Source organism: Anolis carolinensis, chromosome 2 (assembly GCF_035594765.1).
Source record: "Anolis carolinensis isolate JA03-04 chromosome 2, rAnoCar3.1.pri, whole genome shotgun sequence".
NCBI classification, from domain to species: domain Eukaryota; kingdom Metazoa; phylum Chordata; class Lepidosauria; order Squamata; family Dactyloidae; genus Anolis; species Anolis carolinensis.
Window position 1 is genome coordinate 100,900,766 of NC_085842.1, and position 19,770 is coordinate 100,920,535.

A 19,770-nucleotide genomic window follows, 5' to 3' on the forward strand; every position below is an offset into this window, starting at 1 on the left:
TTGGCAGCACAACCCCTCATCCATGCCTCTACGTTCATACAACAAACAGCTCTAGCTACTCCAGAAAACAGCCAGGCTTTGAGATTGCAAGGCTATTCACTGCTATTCCACCTGGCCAACAAATGATTCCCATAAGCCACAGCAACGCGTGGCCGGGCACAGCTAGTAAACTATAAATATACATAAACACTAAAATCAGTTATCGTCACATTAAAACAATCATGTACATCCAGGGGTACTTCAGGAGAACCGTTACTCAGACTTTTGAACATGCTAATGACCAAAACAGCCATAAAACAATTCTCTGCCATTACCTATTCAGCAAATTGTCCAACATGGATTTGGACCCTGACCAGATTTTTCTTTTAGCCCAGGTATATCATGCCAATTGAAGGGTAGTCTTAACACAATGAAGGCTTTTCTGCTTAAAATTTTTGGAATAGAATCTTGTTATCGACTATTAATACAAGGTGCTAGACTCATAGACAATGTTCAAGAATTTGAATCAAATGAAATGTAGTCCTAATATGATATGTGTTCCAAACAAGTGCTATTGTTCATGAACAGTGCACTAAATGATATTTCAAAGATGTTGGATGATTCCTGAACTACAAATTGAACGGACAGCCTTGATCACCAAAGAAGGCCCAAATTACCCTGCATATTTTGTGGTGAAAGCATTAAAGGTTATTGTCAATATCTCTGTTTAATAAATCAAGATTAAAGGGCATATTGTATAAAAACACTGCAGTCTCTGAAACTGGGAAAGCATAAAAAGATCACCCAGTTAGCAAATTTCAGCCCATTTTGCCAGACAAAAAATGGCTAGATTTGGATTTCTGAAATGATATTTACAAAGTGTAGAAAGGTTACAGATGAACATTAAGAAAACAATATAATGTTAAATATGTCATATAATTTTAAAATAGATAGATGTTAAAAATCATCAAAATAGTTGGAGATTTTCTATACCTAGGTCCAGTCATTAATCGAGGGAGACTTTAAGAAATCAGAAGACTAGGATTCGGAAGGGAAGCTATGATAAGATCCTCACATGAAAAGGTATATGATTGCAAACAAAAGTCAGGATGAAAAAGGATGACAGGGTTAAAATAGTCTGATTTAAAATGTGGTTTCAGAACATCCTGGCAGAGATCCAAGCAATGAGAGACCAGTTCATCCAGATCTTAGTAGAAATTAAGGACAAAGTGATAGCAGAACTGAAATAATTGGGGCAATCATTTACCCAGATGAGAACTGATATGAAGACATCAAGTACAAGAGCTGGTGGGAAAAACAGCAATGTTGGAAGAACATTTGGGAGAAAGAGAGAAAACAGAACATCCAGTGGACTTAATTACACCAGTGGAAGCAAGAGAAGGAAAGCTAGGCTTGGGATTTGGTGGCATAAAGGATAGAACAGATGAAAATATATATGAATGGAAGATTGGCGAGTTTCATGGGAGGAGGGGAGGTGGACCTGGAGGAGGATTTGGATCCAGTGTATGGAGATAAAAGAAAAGTAAAAAAAAAAAAAAAAAAAAGTAAATGGATAGTGAAAGTTTTTGGAATGAGGGATTTGGATAAATTGGCTATGATGAATAGGGAAGAAATAGAGAAGAACTATCTTTGGGAATGGGAACTATCCTTGAACTTTGTGGAAAGAAGGGAAAACATTTTAGAATTGAAGGGAGATGTTGACAAGCTGGAATGTGTCCAGAGGAGGGTGGCTAAAATGATCAAGGGTCTGGAGAACAAACCCTATGAGAAGCGGCTTAAAGAGCTGGGCATGTTTAACCTACAGAAGAGAAGGCTGACATGATAGCCATGTGTGAGGTGAAATCATAGGAAGGAGGGAGCAAGCTTGTTTTCTGCTGCCCTGGAGACTAGGACATGGAACAATGGCTTCAAACTACAGGAAAGGAGATTCCACCTGAACATCAGGAAGAACTTCCTGACTGTGAGGGCTGTTCGGCAGTGGATCTCTCTCCCCCGGAGTGTGGTGGAGGCTCCTTCTTTGGAGGCTTTTAAGCATAGGCTGGATGGCCATCTGTCGGGAGTGCTTTGAATGCGATTTCCTGCTTCTTGGCAGGGGGTTGGACTGGATGGCCCATGAGGTCTCTTCCAGCTCTATGATACTATGATTCTATGATTATGCACAGGGAAGAGTGGGATAACAAATTAAATAAACTAATATTGTGATGGTACCGCATATACTCGTATATAAGTCAATCTCATATGTAAGTCAATGGCAGCCAAAATTATGGATTTTGATATGACTCAGATAGGTTGATGGTTATTCTGTGGAAAGGGAAAAGCCCCAATGCTGCCACAGGGGACCAGCCATCCATTTTCCCATGTACGTATTTTTTAAAAATAAAAGTTAAGACACAGTATTATGATCTTTCTTCGACTCTAAGACGTACTTTTCGCCATATAAATATCTGTAAAATGGGGTGCATTTTAGAATCATGTTTTGTGTGTTTGTTTGGTTGTGGAGGTACTAAAATTTCTGTGCCTCTTACAATTGATGGTGCCTCAGAAGGAAAGAACTATGGTAATTCTTTGAAAAAAGCAAATAGAGGGAGTCAGTTCTTGTTTTATGTTCTCCCAGGACAGATTAAGCTCTCGCCTTTCTCTGCTCTGTTCATAGAAATGTTTCCTTTTTTCATAAGTGTGAAGGTACGGTACTTGCATGAACCCATGGATAAGTTAACCATCTAGAACCTCAAACAGATTTTATTGTGCATTTTCATTCACATGAATGTCTTTCAAATGGTACAGAAAAAATACAGATGACCTGCAAAGGCAATTCAGCAATTCATATTTCCTTAATGAGCTGTGTGCAAGAAATTCACAGGGCTACATTTCTCCATGAAAATGTATATCTTACCAACTGAACCTGGAAATGACATGTCTAGCCTTGGAAATATTTACATTTTTAAGGGTAGCTGTGGATTTAGGCAAAGAAAAAATGCTCATGGGAAATGTGACAATCTAAAATACATATATTTGAAAGACACACACAAAAAGCACTTTCGGCAATACAGTAGAGTCTCGTTTATCCAAGTTTCTGGATTATCCAAACATTGTAGTCAATGTTTTCAATATATCGTGATGTTTTGGTGCTAAATTCGTAAATACAGTAATTACAACATAACATTACTGTGTATTGAACTGCTTTTTCTATCAAATTTATTGTATAACATGATGTTTTGGTGCTTAATTTGTAAAATCATAACCTAATTTGATGTTTAATAGGCTTTTCCTTAATCCCTCTTTATTATCCAAGATATTCGCTTCTCCAAGCTTCTGCCGGCCCATTTAGCTTGAATACGTGAGACTCTACTGTATATACAAAATGCATACATAAGGAATAAGGCACACTGAAATATGCATAAATTTCCATGAGAGGCCAGTGCGGGAAAGACGGACTGAAAATGGCAATGCTGGTAGGGTTTTTAAGAAACACAATGAAAATAAAATGAACAAATAATTATTGTTAATATTTTGTTACTATTAGTCACCCCTGGATCTGAACTAATGCAATGCAATAATCCACCGAGGAGGACTATCATCTTTACTCCTGGTATGATTGGCTGTATGTTCAGAGTGAGCCTGTGCCAAACTAGGGCTTACAAATAAAGAAGGCTAATTTCTACCCCGTCTTTTGTGATCATTTCTCTCCTTCTGTAATTTTTCCTGAAGGGCATGATTTCCATTTAGACTACATGCAGAACCAGGTCAAACATGAAACAATCGGTTTTTACCCAACTGGCTAAACTGACAGATCGTATTGCAAAATCTTTATGAATGATCCAACTAGACATTTTACTCATTCAGACCAAAGAGTTAGAAAGCATGCAGAGAATCGGGAGGTTTATTAACGTGTGGAATTTCCACTTTTTTCTCTCCATGTTTTTAACAGAAGCAAATTAATATAATGAGAACATTAATATTTGACTATAAATATGGGAATTATTACTAATTGCAAGAGCAATTTCTTGTTAATGATGCTGTAATGATTCTGCCTATCATAAGCTGTAATGCTGTCATTAATGCATTACTCATATACAAGTCCATTGGGGAAGAAGGGAGATGGAAAAACATATAGAAAGCAAATATCTTCCATCTTTTGAATTAAAACAGAATCTGTATATATAATGCCTTTGTGTGTGTGTGTGTGTGTGTGTGTGTGTGCGTGCACACATGTACTTTCCAGTCACCTGTCTACTCGGGGGGGGGGGGGGGGGGGTTGGGGGAGTATTATCATGGAACTGCAGGGTAAACTACTGAGCTGCTGAACTTGCTGTCCGAAAGGTCAGCGGTTTGAATCTGGGGAGTGGGGTGAGCTCCCGCTGTTAGCCCCAGCTTTTGCCAACCTAGCAGTCTGACAACATGCAAATGTGAGTAGATCAATAGGTACCACTCCAGCGAGAAGGTAATGGTGCTCCATGCAGTCATGCTGGTCACATGACCTTGGAGGTGTCTACGGACAACGCCGGCTCTTACAAATGGAGATGAGCACCAACCCCCAGTCGGACATGACTAAACTTAATGTCAGGGAAAAACCTTAACCTTTACTATCTTTCCAAAGTGGCTCATTTTTTCCCTCTAGAACTGACTATTCATAAACCCTCATTTTATGATGACACTTCTCAAATAATCATCCCAGATCTTGGTCTTCATACAAAGATTTTTAATTTTGTTAATTAATTATAGATTGTTGGTCAAGATATATTTTCTGCTGGCCCAATTCTATTACTGTCTCCCTTCTCTCTCCCCCCCCCCCCCCACAAAAAAGTACAACTGTTATTAATGTTGTATGCACAAGTACAACATTAAAAGAACTGACAGATCAGCCAAGAGCTATCATGAAGACACAGGGCTGTCCTAAGGCACTGGGCCACCTGAAGCAGAGTCACAAATGGCATTTCTTTCTCATCAAGTCAAGGAGTGTAATATTCAGGAGTCCTGAGAGCTTGTTCTTCTGACTGTCACATCTTCCCCATACTTTGGAACACAGAATTTTTACAAACATTTTATTTTAAGGACATATTTGTTTAGGGATATTGCTTCCTCTGGTTTTTTCCCCATTCTTCACATTATTCTTTCCATTGTCTCTGAGCAAAACAATTTTACATTCAAAGTGTTTAAATTCTTCCTTCTTCCAAACCTATTGCATTGAACATAACTCACAACTAAACACGCAATCAATGCTTTCTCATCTATAGAAAGCAGCATATTTCAACCCAGCCGAACATCTACTTGGAATTCATTGCCTGAGACCACACCATGGCTTTGGAAATCCCATTTCTAAAGATTGCCCCATGCATTTATTTCTTCATTAGCATCTATTTGCCATTGTATGTCGCCTGCAAGGGTAACCTTGGAAGGAAGGCATTGCCTCCTGTCAGAAAGAACTTGCAAGGCTGTTTCAAAGGTGCATGGCTGATTAAGCAGCACTATATCACGGAGCAGTGACAAGACTAATTCTCCATGGGTCTTAGGAGGAGAAATGAACATCTATTCAGAAGAATCTGGTTCCATGTAACAAATTCCATCCAAACCTAAACTAATTAATCATCAACCCCCAGAAATATTTCTCCAAGCAAGGCAAAAATGCAAGCATTTTAAATTGTGTATTTGTAATAGAATTTTGTTATTTTAATATTTTAAGCAAATGGATGTGTCTGTGCATGTGTAGGTTTTTTGTTGTTTTTTTGTTCATGAGAGGGACATTTCAATCACTTCCACAAAAGTGCACTTGAAGACTGAAGGAAATTTCCAGAGTAAAAACCAATGTGATGGAAAGCGGTCTGTCTTCGTGGGTAAGCCAGTAAACTGGCAGCACACCCTTCCACTTTCCACTACATCCCTCCCTCATAGATTTGTATCCTGCCAGTGTCCCATGGCATGAAAAAGGTATATTGGATTAAAACTCTCCAAATCCCCAGCAAACATGGTTAGTGGCTGGGGAATTCTAGGAGCTATGATCCAGAAATAACTTTTCCAAGCTTTGCCTCATATAACTAACAACAAAAACAGAAAAATGAAATTGTCAGCAGCATCCTAGAATAATCTGGCCAGCTGCTGTTAGAAATGGTGTGCTGGGCCTTTGATCCAATCCAGCAATTTTTTGTATTTATTTTTAAGGCAGTTAGAAGAGCAAAATACAACATGTTTCAGAATGCCAAGAAAATGTGTGTTTATAATCATATTGCACATTCTGGTTTTGCCCACTGTGTAGTTTATTTATTTATTTATTTACATCACTTTTACCCCGCCTTTCTCCCTGAGGGGAGTCACTTTCCAGGGATTTAAAATCCTGTTGAGACATCTAAACCATTCATCAACCATTCTCTGTTCTGAATCCTGTTTAAAGATCTCAGCGACATTTTAATCTCCCCAAGGGAGGCATCAGAGTGCACAGTGGGCCAAAACACATTGGGCAATACCATTATAAACACACATTTTCTCAGCATTCTGAGGTTTGCTGTCTTTTTTGGTTCTACCTTCTGGTGGATGCCTGCATGTTTTGGGTTATATATTTATTTTCAAACAAGAGCCAAAATGCTCCACATTTCTGCAGAGATAGCACAAAGTAAACAAGGATATGGAGTTCCATGCTTTCTTGTCTCAGGATTGAGCTCTTTGGCAACTGATGGCATGACCTACCCAGACCCAACAGAACAACTGCCAGCCAGACTCTGACAACACGTAGCGAGATGGAAAGATGCCAGACATTTTATTGCTACGATATTAACTCCCCAAAGGTATCATTAAAGAGAGCAAGCAGTCTGGTCTGATCAACAGCTGCTGTCCTGGGTCTCTGCACCCTATTGCAGTACATTGTTATGGTGCTATTATTCCGCTTTAACAGCCATGGCAACTTCCTTGGAATTCTTAGGTTTGTATTTTAATGATGCCCAAGAGCTCTCCAGCCGAGAATTTCAAATTCCCCTCCCTCACCTGCCAATCCCAGGATTCCATAGCATGTTGCTGTGGCAGTTATTGTAGAATGATAGCATCGTAATAGTATAAGGTAATAAGGACCTCTGTCGGTTATTTTTTCTCATGCCTGGTCCTTTTTTAAAATCCAAGGCCCATTCACATGTGCTATTGTTCCACTTTTACTGCAGTGAATCCATTCTATGGAATCCTGGGGCTTGTAGTTTAGTGAGAGGCACCAGAGGACCTCTCTAAATATCCTCCACTAAACTGCAAATCTGATTATTCCATGGGATGTTGTTTTGCAATTAAAGTGGAATCATAGCACTATAACTGTGCAGTTTGAGTGAGGCCCTGGAGATTCCAGGGACTGAAGCTTGGACCATCTTCTTACAAAGTATATCTTTACAAACAATGATCCCTCACATAATAATTTTGCATTACCACTTGCCAGTTCCCTACAAATCCATCCTAACTGTTGCCTTTCTTCTGTCACACAATATATATTGCTTAAACAAATTGGTTGTTTTCATATGAGATGGGAACATTGTGAAAATCCCCAGATAATTGCAGCACAAATACAATTCAGCTGAATCCATTCATCATCGTTGTCGTCGTTGATGTCATTTGTTTGCTTGCATGTTGCAAGTTGCACATCGCTTCTGGTTGTGAGATAATCTTCTGTCTACAAAGACGTTGCCCAGGGGATGCCCGGATGTTCACGATCCTGCATGGAGGCTTCTCTCATGTCTCCCATCTGATCCCTAATCCATCTAAAACACAGACGTGTTCTTTCCACCTTAAGAACAGTCAAGCATCTCAAGCTCTGAGGATTACCTGGGAAGGAATCCCACTGGAGCATTGCAATACACCAAAATACTTGGGAGTTACCCTGGACCATGCTCTGACTTACAAGAAGCACTGCTTTACTATCAAGCAAAAAGTAGGTGCAAGAAATAACATTGTACGAAAGCTGACTGGCACAACCTGGGGATCACAACCTGACACAGTGAAGACATCTGCCCTTGCGCTTTGCTACTCTGCTGCTGAATACACATGCCTAGTGTGGAATACATCTCACCACGTAAAACAGTGGATGTATGGCTCTTAATGAGACATGCCACATTATCACAGGATGTTTACATCCTACACCACTGGAGAAATTATACTGCTTAGTTGGCATTGCACCACCTGACATCCGCCAGGAAGTAGCAGCCAATAATGAAAGGACCAAGGCATTGACATCTCTGGCCCATCCCGTTTGGATATCAGCCAGCATGCCAACACCTTAAAGCAAGAAATAGCTTTCTAAGATCTACAACGATACTTGGAGGAACACCTCAGCAAGCCAGTGTCCAAAAGTGGCAGGCTAAAACGTGCAACCTTAATCAGTGGCTGACGCCAGATGAGAGACTCCCCCTTGGGCACACAGAAGACTGGGCAACTTGGAAGGCACTGATCAGACTGTGCTCTGGCACCACGAGATGTAGAGCCAACCTTAAGAAATGGGGCTACAAAGTGGAGTCTGCAACATGCGAGTGTGGGGAAGAGCAAACCACAGACCACCTACTGCAATGCATTCTGAGCCCTGCTACATGCACAATGGAGGAACTTCCAACAGCAACACCAGAGACACTCCAAGTGGCCAGGTACTGGGCAAAAGACATTTAGTATTGATGCCAAGTTTTTTCTTTAAAAAATCTCTATGTTTGCAAATCCATTACAACTTGTACCCTCAGTTCACTTCTGAAACGAGAAATAAATAAATAATCATCATTATTGATGCTTGCTGCCAGTTCTATAATTTAGATACTTCTTACTCCAAGCACCTTCTGTTTAGTGAAAGGAAATGATAACTTCATTCAAGGATTCCTGCTGGAGTTATGCAAGTTTTCAGACTGTGACATGTATTTTTAACATGCCTTTGGAACAGCCTGGTTTTTATACCTTTACAACTTCAGCTTGATTCAGATTGTGTAGTTTAATAGATATTTCATTTAAAATTTGGGGGGAATATTGTTGCCATATATCTTTAAGTTAAAGTGTGTGTTTTTTAAAAAGAAAGAAACTGGATTTTTTTATTCAACTAAAGAATCTTGTTGTATACAACCAAAGCTCAACCACAATAGATCAGCTGGGGGAAGATATATTACTACAGAAAGAATACATTGACTCACCCACAATAGAGAATTTTATAGCACACATCACCTGCAGCATTGTTGTTTATTCATTCAATCAAAGGCAATTTTCATTTGTTAGGTCTACCACAACAGGAAGCAGTATTACTTGGAAATTAGGGTTAATGGCACTCAAGGGATTTGATGAGATTCATGGTTATTCTCAATAATCTCTAAAGAGGTGCAAGGATCGAAGTGTGGCATGTGTCACAAGGCCACACAGTTGTTTAAGAAAGTATCACTCCATGGTGTGTTAAGCAATTAAATCCAGAGATTTCTATGCATAGAAACACAATGCTCCACACATCTGCTACTGCATATGAAGACCTCTTACATCAAACCAATTTCAGAACCCTCTGTTATGATCATAAGAACACAAGAAGAGCCGTGCTAGTTCAATATTCTGTTCACCAGATGCCTATCTGAAGCAAAAATAGGAATTTCTGGTTCTAGTACCATGAGAAGCAGGGGAAATTCTATCTGCTCAGTTTCTACATGCTTAACATAGTTTCATTCAACTTTGTTCAGAAATTGGAAAGTTACTTTTGAGGAATAAAAGGACACACTCATACTAGCTATAACTGATATGCAGAACATCAACCCACCATGGCTTGTGTATGCACAGCTTTGTGATATAATTATTTTAATTTTTCTCAAAATTAATTTTCCATGTACTGTGCTATGTCATACATTTCCTTATTTTTAAAAAATCTAAGACAGAATCCTAGAGTATGGTAATCGTTCAGCACAGTTGAATTGCTCTACCTCTGATAATTTTTGTTGTCATTTTCTGCATCTTTTCCTCTTCTACAGTATCCTTTATGAGATACCATGGCCAGAAAGATACAAAGTGCTACAGATGTGAAATATTAACTTATTTCCTTAAGATCCTCAATTTCCCTTTTTGCACACTCATCACATACCAAGTTAACATTTTAATTGAGTTGGTCACCATGAGGATAGGATTCTTTTCCTCATCAATCACCATGACTTCAGAGGGGTGTGTGTGAAAAATGAGATCTCTGAAGACCTTTAGGGACAAATTACCTGCGTACATTGCTGCAAATGTCTTGACATTATTGCAGGAGTCAGGACAAGAAGTATCTAAAACCAGTCTCCCAAATGGTTGGCTGTTATGGTCAGAGCTGGCTATTGGATTGGCAATGCACTTGAGCTCTAGGAAGAGCATAGGAATAATGCAAAACTAGATTTGACAGTTTGTTCATTTAGCCTAGTCTGACTGACAGACACTGACTGGCAGAGATTCTTTTCCCATCATCTGTTATGTGGTAATTTTTAACTGAGGTTGTCGGGAATTCCATGTAGGACTTTCTGCAGGCAAATGAACGAATGAGATTTATTATGACCAACAAATCAGACCCAACAAGCAGAATTGAACAAACAATATCATTAACAATCATACAAAAAACAAATACCACTAAATAGAGGCAAAGAATTGGTTCCACCACTGAGCTGTAGCTTCTCAGTCACATTCAAGGAGGAGAGCAATAGAGTGCTCTGAAGGAGGAGGAGGAGGAAGAAGAAAGTTTAATAAGCTAATTTCATGTGGCGTTTATAGAGATCCTATATCTCCATGAGGCATGTAGGGCTCTCTGCTAGTCCACAGCAGACAACTTTGTTTGCTGAATTATGGATATAAAATTTAGCTAATGGAGCTAGGAACCGAGCCCTGCAAGAAACATAATAACTTTCACATGACCACTCAATAAGAAGCAACATTTTAACAAGAGGCTTCCATTTTTTTAGTGTTAGCCATAACCCCAGATCACTGGTTGTAGGATTGTTTGTTTTGTTGCATCTGCAGCGTTATCACTTTCTTGCTTATAAATCCTGTAAGGCGGATACTCATCTACGCCTTTTCCAGTCTGTGAAAAGAAAGATGCATTGGCCATAAAACATAAGAGGAAAATGCTGAGACTGGAAGACATGATATGTGAATGTAATATTTCAGAACTTTATTATTTTTTAATGTATCGAATATAATGGAATCATGGGTAACTGATAATCTTGAACTTGCACTGCACCCTATGTAACACTGATGTGTCTACATGTATCTGCCTCCTGAGGCTGGGAAAGAATATATATCTAAATGTCAAACTTGAAGTGCAGCTTTGGCTGGACAGCTTCTAGTTTTACGTTCCCTTGGTTTCAGCAACCTTTGAAATTCACAGCCTCAGAGTTCAGCCTTTCAAATGGTTATTCATTTTTCATCTTTGCTGTTTTAAGTATCCTCGCAGGGAAAGCTCCTTGCCAAAAGCAGTTTTCTGGGAGATACACAAAGAGAAAGATCTCCTGTGTGAGAAACCGGAGTAAAAGAGATAGCCTTTTCTTGTTGTTTTCTTGAAGAAATTGGCATATCTCCAGAAAATAAGTTATTCCTGGTAACATTTATAATTAGAAACTTGGATACTACTGAACTGAATGAACACTAACCCCAATCCTTGTTGTGATTGATCTTGCCATTCATTCTCTCTTTCTTTTTTTCATGGAAAGCACTGAAGTAACTAGGCTTGCATCTGTGAGCAGGAAACATCCCAAGCTCTGGTGTTTCTAGCTAGGACCACCAACCTGAGTGCACTAAAGAGGAGAGCCTCCTTACTGGACCTTAAAGGTCTGCCTGGTGTGTAATGGATGACACAATGTCTCAAGTAACATAGGAAATCTTAGAAGCAATTTGAGGCCCAGATAGTGATTACACAAACCACAGAGCAGCGATGCATTACTTTTGTGGGAGTTTGTTATCTGGTCAGTGTAGATGGGCCTATATGTAGAATAAGATTATTTATTCAGGTAACAGATATTAGGGTGAAGCAGCAGGAGTTCATTATCAGTTTCTCTAGAGCCTTTCTCTTCTGTTGCATGTGAGTTATAGCCAGTGCTATCTTAATGTATGGACACGCTGAGCAATTGCCCAGGCCCCCACATGATTAAGGGGCCCCATGCACAGGCCAGAACTGAACACTCACCTGCCTCAACATTCAAATCTCCCCCAAACTTGATGAAAGGAAAAAGATTACGACTTACAGCAGAGAGTTGGTAGGTCTGCATTCAAGAGAGAAATCTTTATTGCTTGTAATGTTATGGAAGCAGAATATGGTAACAGATTAGTGGATTGGCAATTAATGGCTGGAAGAACAATTGCTAACAGTGTGCATCCGCTCTTTATATTTGAAGAATTCTGTGTGTGTGGTGAAGGATTAGAGGAAGTGTAAGAGAGTGAAATGAGGAAACAGAAACTGTAGACTTATTACGTGTTTGTGAACTATATAAATAACCCTTTGAGCAGAAATGAAACAATGTTTTGAGTGGAGCACATGAAAGAAGAAATGCTGCAGAGGAAAAATAGAAAATGAGCACTCATTTTGTTAGATGTACGAATAAGTATACGTTTATTTTATAGATAATTTACATTTTTATTTCTGTGAGTAGTTGCATGGGCAAGGCCCAGTGCACTGCTTTGCCTGAGGGCCTATAATACTGTTAAGATAGCTCTGTTTATAGCCTAGCCTTCTGCCACCATGTATGCTATCCTTTTGCCTGCACTGAAATAAGATTATTCTGGAAGTCCAGTTAACTTCTGTGAGTAGAAAGGAGTGGAAATAGCATCACCAGTCTGTTCATCTATGTCAGGCAGGAAAATGTATTGGGGTAATCCTGCTTACTTTATGTTGAACATACTTAACATTAGGGTTGTATAATGTCTTGAGATTACAAAACTATGCCTACATGAATTTCATTTAATTCAGTGAAATGTCTCACACCCTTCAACGATTCACAAATGAAAACCAACATCAAATGTAGCCCAGGTGGCAAGAGTTATTAAAGAGGAAGAACAGGTAAGCTAGAAGACGCTGCAGCTGTTTACTTTTTTACTTGTTTACCTCGGCTTGTCCTGGGAAGAGCAAGATTTTACCTGTGTCTCTCCTCCTCTTCCTTCAGTCAGATAAACAACTACTATTCTGTATTTTCACCTCAAATGGAAGCAAGCCAAGAAACAAAGGGGGAAAGTGGGAGCAAAAGAGAGAGAGCAAGGCATTTTGGAGGCATCTGGAACAACAGACGAATAATGGAGATTGTCCCTTCTAACACATTTAAGATCACTTTGCACAAGAGCCTCTGCTGTTCCTTCTCACTAGTTTTTATTCTTAAAATCTCTGGAATATTGGTTCACAAGCTTTAGCCCTCCAGAACTTTGAAGTTCAGTTCTCAGAGATTTTGTTCAGCATCATACTGGGATTCTGGATGTTGAAATTCAAATCTAGTGCTGGCCTAAAATGCATGAGAATAACATAATATGGAGGCAGATTCACTTCTGTCTTTCCACCTCATCATAAAAGGCCTAAAATCGGCAGTATGCGCCAATTTTAGACCAGGTCACCCATGCAGCCGACTGACACCACTCCGGGGATGAAAGAGAGCTCCGGTGTTGTCATAGAATTATGAGAGAAGCCATGCATGCACACGCTCCCTCCCCCCCCCCCCCCATAAGATCACCCTCACCTATATCTAGGCAATGCGGGACATGGAGCACTGGATCCCCCCCCCCCCCCCCAAGTAGCAGAGCGACGCCAGCAGCCATCTGTATTAGTTACACGCGAACATAACAAGGTGGTTTGCAGCCTTCATTTAAGCCACAGTTTAAAAACTTAGGCTGCAGCAATCAATACCTGAAAATAAATACATACATTGCAGGTCCAGTTGCCAGTTACGTCAGGTATACTAGTCCAAGCAACCGGGTATTTCTTACTCATTCATTTACATTACTTCCATCCCATCCTGCATTGTAAGCACTCTAGGCAGCTTGCAATAATATTAGTTGAAAGATTTAAAATGTAGGATAATAATATGTCATATAGTCAAACATACCAAAAATATATTGAACAACTCAGTAGTTGAAAAAGTTGTACTAAAAAGCACCAAAAGCCATGGAAAATTAGACTTTTATTTTGTAATTGCATTGTTTGATCCATGGATACTGGGAGTATGATTCTACGCGTAGTCCTGGCATGACTTTCCATCACTTCTTATGCCTTTTTTCTTACCACAAAAACAAAATGTTGAAGGGATGGAGGTAAGACAGAATAGCTACACAATTCCTTTTGACTGACAGCACAAAAGCCATTTGATTGGCAGCACTCATATACATCAGAGCCTTTCACTTTTTGTCTTCTTAAATGAAAATCTTAGGCAGGATATAGAAATCTACTGTCGTTTACATAACTATTTGTGTGCAGTCTGTCCATGTTCCTTTTCAAATATTTCCTTTCCCCCTCTAAATCCTTCTCCCCAAACCTTGTATTTCAGATTGTTTTTGCTCCTTCATAGTTAGGTTGTCCAGCTAAAATTTAAAATGAAAGTGTAAATCCTACCACATTTCCTTAGAGTGCTGCCTTGTATCAAAAACAATGTTCTGTGCACATGTCTTCTCTCTCTCTGTTGTTGCAATACATATCAAATGCACATACCATGCAAAGGAAATGCAGATACATTTTGGCAAGCTTCCAAAACACATGTCAAGGGAAGGGTTTTTTTTTTCTCTCCAATGTGTACATTGCATACAATAGAGAGTAAGTATCCTTCCTGTTTGCTCAATTAGGAACTATGTGTGATTATGCCTGGCAGAAATAGAATTCCCTTGAAATGATTTACTGAAAAGCAAACATTGCTTACCATGTAACCACTTTTACTTTATGAAAGCACTGCTGTTTTACAGTGGCCCTTTTGTAATCAAGAATTGAATTGGACATGGCCCTCAATAAATGTAAAAATGGCAAAGCAGCTGGCATGGACGATCTACGAATGGAACAAATGAAAAACTTTGGCCCAAAAGCAAGGTGCTGGCTGCTGAAGATGATGAACAACTGCATTGCATCCTGTCAGGTTCCCAAAAAGTGGCAGAAAGCAAGAATCATAACTGTCTTGAAACCAGGTAAAGACTGTAATGACCCAAAAACCTATAGACCAATCTCCTTGTTGTGTTATCTTTACAAAGTTCTGGAGAGACTTTTTTTGAATAGAATTATGAAAAAAATAGATCCATGTTTGATTCCGGAGCAAGCTGGCTTCAGGAAAGGCAGCAGATTACAGGAGCTGTCTTCATAGACCTGTCAGCATCTTATGACACTGTAAACCATTGCCTTCTCCTGATAAAAACTTATATCACAAAGGACTACCACCTCAGCCACTTCATAGGAAATCTGCTACAAAACAAGAGCTTTTTTGTTGAATTCCAAGGTCAGAGAAGCAGATGGTGAAAACAGAAGAACGGACTCCCTCAAGGGAGCATGCTTGCTCCATCAATGCTTAACATTTACACAAATGACCAGCCACTGCCAGAAGGGACAGAGAGTCTCATCTATGCTGACGATAGGGCCATCACCGCCCAAGCAGGGAGCTTTGAAATGGCTGAACAGAAGCTCTCCGAAACGTTAGGTGCTCTTACTGCCTATTAGAGGGAAAACCAGGTGATCCCTAATCCATCTAAAATGCAGGCATGTGTTTTCACCTTAAGAACAGACAAGCATCTCAAGCTCTGAGGATTACCTGGGAAGGAATCCCACTGCAGCATTGCAGCACACTAAAATACTTGAGAGTTACACTGGACTGTGCTCTGACTGACAAGAAGCACTGCTTTACTGTCAAGCAAAAAGTGGGCGCTAGAAATAACGTCATACAAAAGCTGACTGGCACAACCTGGGGATCACAACCTGACACAGTGAAGACACATGCCCTTGCACTTTCCTACTCTGCTCCTAAATACGCATGCCCAGTGTGGAATACATCTCACCACGTTAAAACAGTGGGTGTGACTCTTAATAAAACATGGCACATAGTCACTGGAGAAATTATACTGCTTAGCTGGCATTGCACCACCTGACATCCGCCGGTAAGTAGCAGCCAACAATGAAAGGACCAAGGCAGTGACATCTCCAGCACATCCCCTGTTCGGATATCAGCCAGCACACCAACGCCTTAAATCAAGAAATAGCTTTCTATGATCTACAGAGATACTCACAGGAACACCTCAGCAAGCCAGTGTCCAAAAGTGGCAGGCTAAAACCTGCAACCTTAATCAGTGGCTGACGCCGGATGAGAGACTCCCCTTGGGCACACAGAAGACTGGGCAACTTGGAAGGTGCTGAACAGACTGCGCTCTGGCACCATGAGTTGCAGAGCCAACCTTAAGAAATGGGGCTACAAAGCGGAGTCTGCAACATGCGACTGTGGAGAAGAGCAAACCACAGACCACCTACTGCAATGCATTCTGATCCCTGCTACATGCACAATGGACGACCTTCTAACAGCAACACCAGAGACACTCCAAGTGGCCAGCTACTGGTCAAAAGGCATTTAGTATTAATGCCAAGTTTTTTTCTTTAAAAAATCTCTGTTTGTTACAACTTGTTACAACTTGTACCCTCGGTTCGCTTCTGAACTTGTACCCTCGGTTCGCTTCTGATACAATAAATAAACAAATAAATCATCATAATTATTGATACTCTCAATTCGCTTCTGACATGAAAAATAAATAAATCAAAATGGAACTTAGAAACAACCACCGCTCTGGCTATTTCCTAAGCATACACACAATGAATCTGTTTCATCAGATTCATTGTGTCTCTGCAAAGTCAGATGACTTCCTTTGCCAGTCAGATTAGCCCAAAATGTTGGTACTAGTCTCATGAAGCTGGAAGTCTGCTGCTCCTTCACGGAAATAGAAGCTTAGCGTATATGCATTCGTTAACTCTTCTATTGACAGCCAAGCCCTTGTTTACCCGAGATCAGTACCTTTGTCCCTTGAGTCTTGCACCTTTGTTTCCTAAGATCCATATCTTTGTTTGGCATGGACCTGGACATTTGAGTTAATCAAAAGCTCATCAACATATCTTTACTCTTTGTTTTCCCCAGAACTGTGCCCTCCTAGGGAGCATCTCTGCAGCTGATTGGTCCTTCACTCTGACCAATCCACAGTTGCCATTCTTCCTCCCAGCCAATCATGGCAGGAATCCTAGCCTGCCCTTTTTTATCCAATCAGGGGAAGGAGTGGGAAGTCTGGATAGCTAACAGAACTGTATAAGATGTCTTGTATTTCTCTGTATATTTATGCTTGTACATTTGAAGAATCTTGCTTGTGTCTGCATCCCTTTTGTCCAAATTGTATTAAACCTCTGTGGCTTGTATTTAGTCTAATGAATTGCTCATCTGTCCTGGCCCATTCAGTTTAGCATATGCTTGCCAGGTATGGATCATTTTATCCGTGGTCTTAGCTAACCACTACAAAGATGCTTCTCATTTGTTGTTGTTGTCAAGTCATTGGTGATTTATTATGAACAAAAAGCAAACTTATGGGGTTTTCTTGGCAGGATTTTTTTCAAGGGGTTTGCTTTTGCCTTCCTCTGTAGCTGAGAAAGTGTGACCCCTGTCCAAGCTCTCACAGGGGAGGGAGCAGAGCTAAGGAAGGACTCTGGTCTTCAGAGTCAACATTCAATGCTGAAACCACTACACCAACTCATTTGCTGCATCAATGTCATCTTAAAGATGTCTTCACATTTGCTTTTTCCACAGGAGCAGATTCCAGTTCTGTGTAAACACCTCAGAAAATTGATTTTTGGTATGCTTGCATGATATACTTAATACTTGTGTAATTAGAATCTGACTTTACTTTAGAATCTGACCTGTTTCTTTTTTTTCTACCATAGTTAGAACAAAGAACCAATTGTACCTGGGCACTATATTTCTCTCTCTTTTTTAAGTAAACTAAAATGCTATTTGAAAAACAGAAAGGTAGTTTACTTCTTCTCATAAACACCCATTAAATGAGGCAGACTGACAATATAAACAAAGAGCTCCAATGATGCATCATGAGCATAAGAGAGAAAGCTTAGCTCACATTATTATGACCACAGAGGCAGTTTCAAGCAGCCATATGATTATGAATAGTGATTATTTATTGTGGCTGAAATGTTTACAAAGGCAAGTTCAGAAGATTGGCAACATCATGTTGTGAGTTCTTAGTCACACGGTAATTTGAATCCTTCCTACTGCAGATCAAATCTCAATTTGGAAAGTGGTTTGAGTGTTGGACTAGCACTCTGGGGGCCCTTCCACACAACCATATAACCCAGAATATCAAGGCAGAAAATTCCACAATATCTGCTTTGAACTGGGTTATCTGAGTTCACACTTTCATATATTCCAGTTCAAAGTAGATAAGGTGGGATTTTTTTCAGCTGTGTGGAAGAAGCCTGGGAGACCACGGTTCACATTAGTCACTTTTCCTCCCTGCAAAACTCTGATCAGCATAACAAGGGTTCTGTATTTTTATTGTGTTATCTCCTCACAACATACATGACATAATTTCAAATCTATCAAATTGGGACTGAGTTATATAGCTCATGAGAAGCCAGTGCTCCAATATATAAGCTACTAGTATCATAAGCAACATATTTTTACAATACTATTTCAGATAACTGTGGTTATCCCTGTTCCACAGGTTAGGTTTTTTCATTACCTTTATGCTCCCAATACAGACATAGTAATTTGTGTCTGTAAGGGATAAGACATTTAAAATGTATTTGATAACAGTGAGGTGAAACTTTAAAAATAATATGCATCATGAAACTGACTGCAAGCCTGCAGGGCTCATACAAGTCAAAACATCACCATGAAGTAGGGAGGGGCAAAGCTTCTGCAAAATTCTAAGAGCTTAATTTAATAATCTTTTTTTTTCAAATTGTGAAATGTTTTCTTCTCTCTTTTTTATTGGTATTTACAACATGGAGCTATTTAGAAAGTTGGTGTTTGAGGAGAAATGTATATCAAAGGTGGAACCCAAACAAGTCTAGTCATTCATTTCCCTTTAAGCTATGACAAAAAGATGGGAAAGCTGAAGCAGACATTTACAGTAGATTTGCCTTTGCTGTAAGAATTCTTGCCAAATTTGACAGACTGTGGAGATGTGAGACAAGAACATCACACCTGAAACCAAGATAAAATAGTTTAGATCAGTTGTGATTTCACTTGTCCTTTCTGGAGATGAAACTTGAGCTTTATCAGTAATAGCAGAAGAGAAGCATTTGTACATGTGTGAATTCACTTTCTAATGAGAGCTATAAATTGCCCAGTATGAACTACTAACATTTTTTTTCGTTGAAGCAGACCATGGGAAAGTTGCTTTTTGGACAACTCCAAGATTCTCTAAGGGCCCCTCCACACAGCCATATAACTCAGAACATCAAGGCAGAAAATCCCACAATATCTGCTTTGAACTGGGTTATGCGAGTCCACACTGCCATATATTCCAGTTCAAAGGAGAAAATGTGGGATTTTATTCAGCTGTGTGGAAGGGGCCTAAGCGGCAGAGGATTGTGACAGCTGAAAAAGGAACTTTTCCAAACAATAACAATGAAGTAGCATACACTTTATCAAGGCCATTAATCTTTAGTGCCTTGGCAGAAGCGTGCCATATAAATGTAATAGGACTGCAGGCTGTCTTCAACAATTGTTCAGAAAAAAATCAGTTGGTCCAAGATTATTAAGGCTCCATCTAAACTACCATAATGCAATGTCAGTGAAGCAAAGAAAGTGTAGATGGGGACTAAGTGGTATGAAAGATTAAAAA

General features: G+C 39.7%; 1 long non-coding RNA gene across 1 annotated transcript in view; it reads left to right on the forward strand.

Annotated features, from left to right (window-relative positions):
• The window catches only part of LOC103277899 (uncharacterized), a 107,062-nt gene that overhangs the window by 57,587 nt on the left and 29,705 nt on the right, over nt 1–19,770 (forward strand). The gene's annotated exons all lie outside the window — the stretch shown is intronic.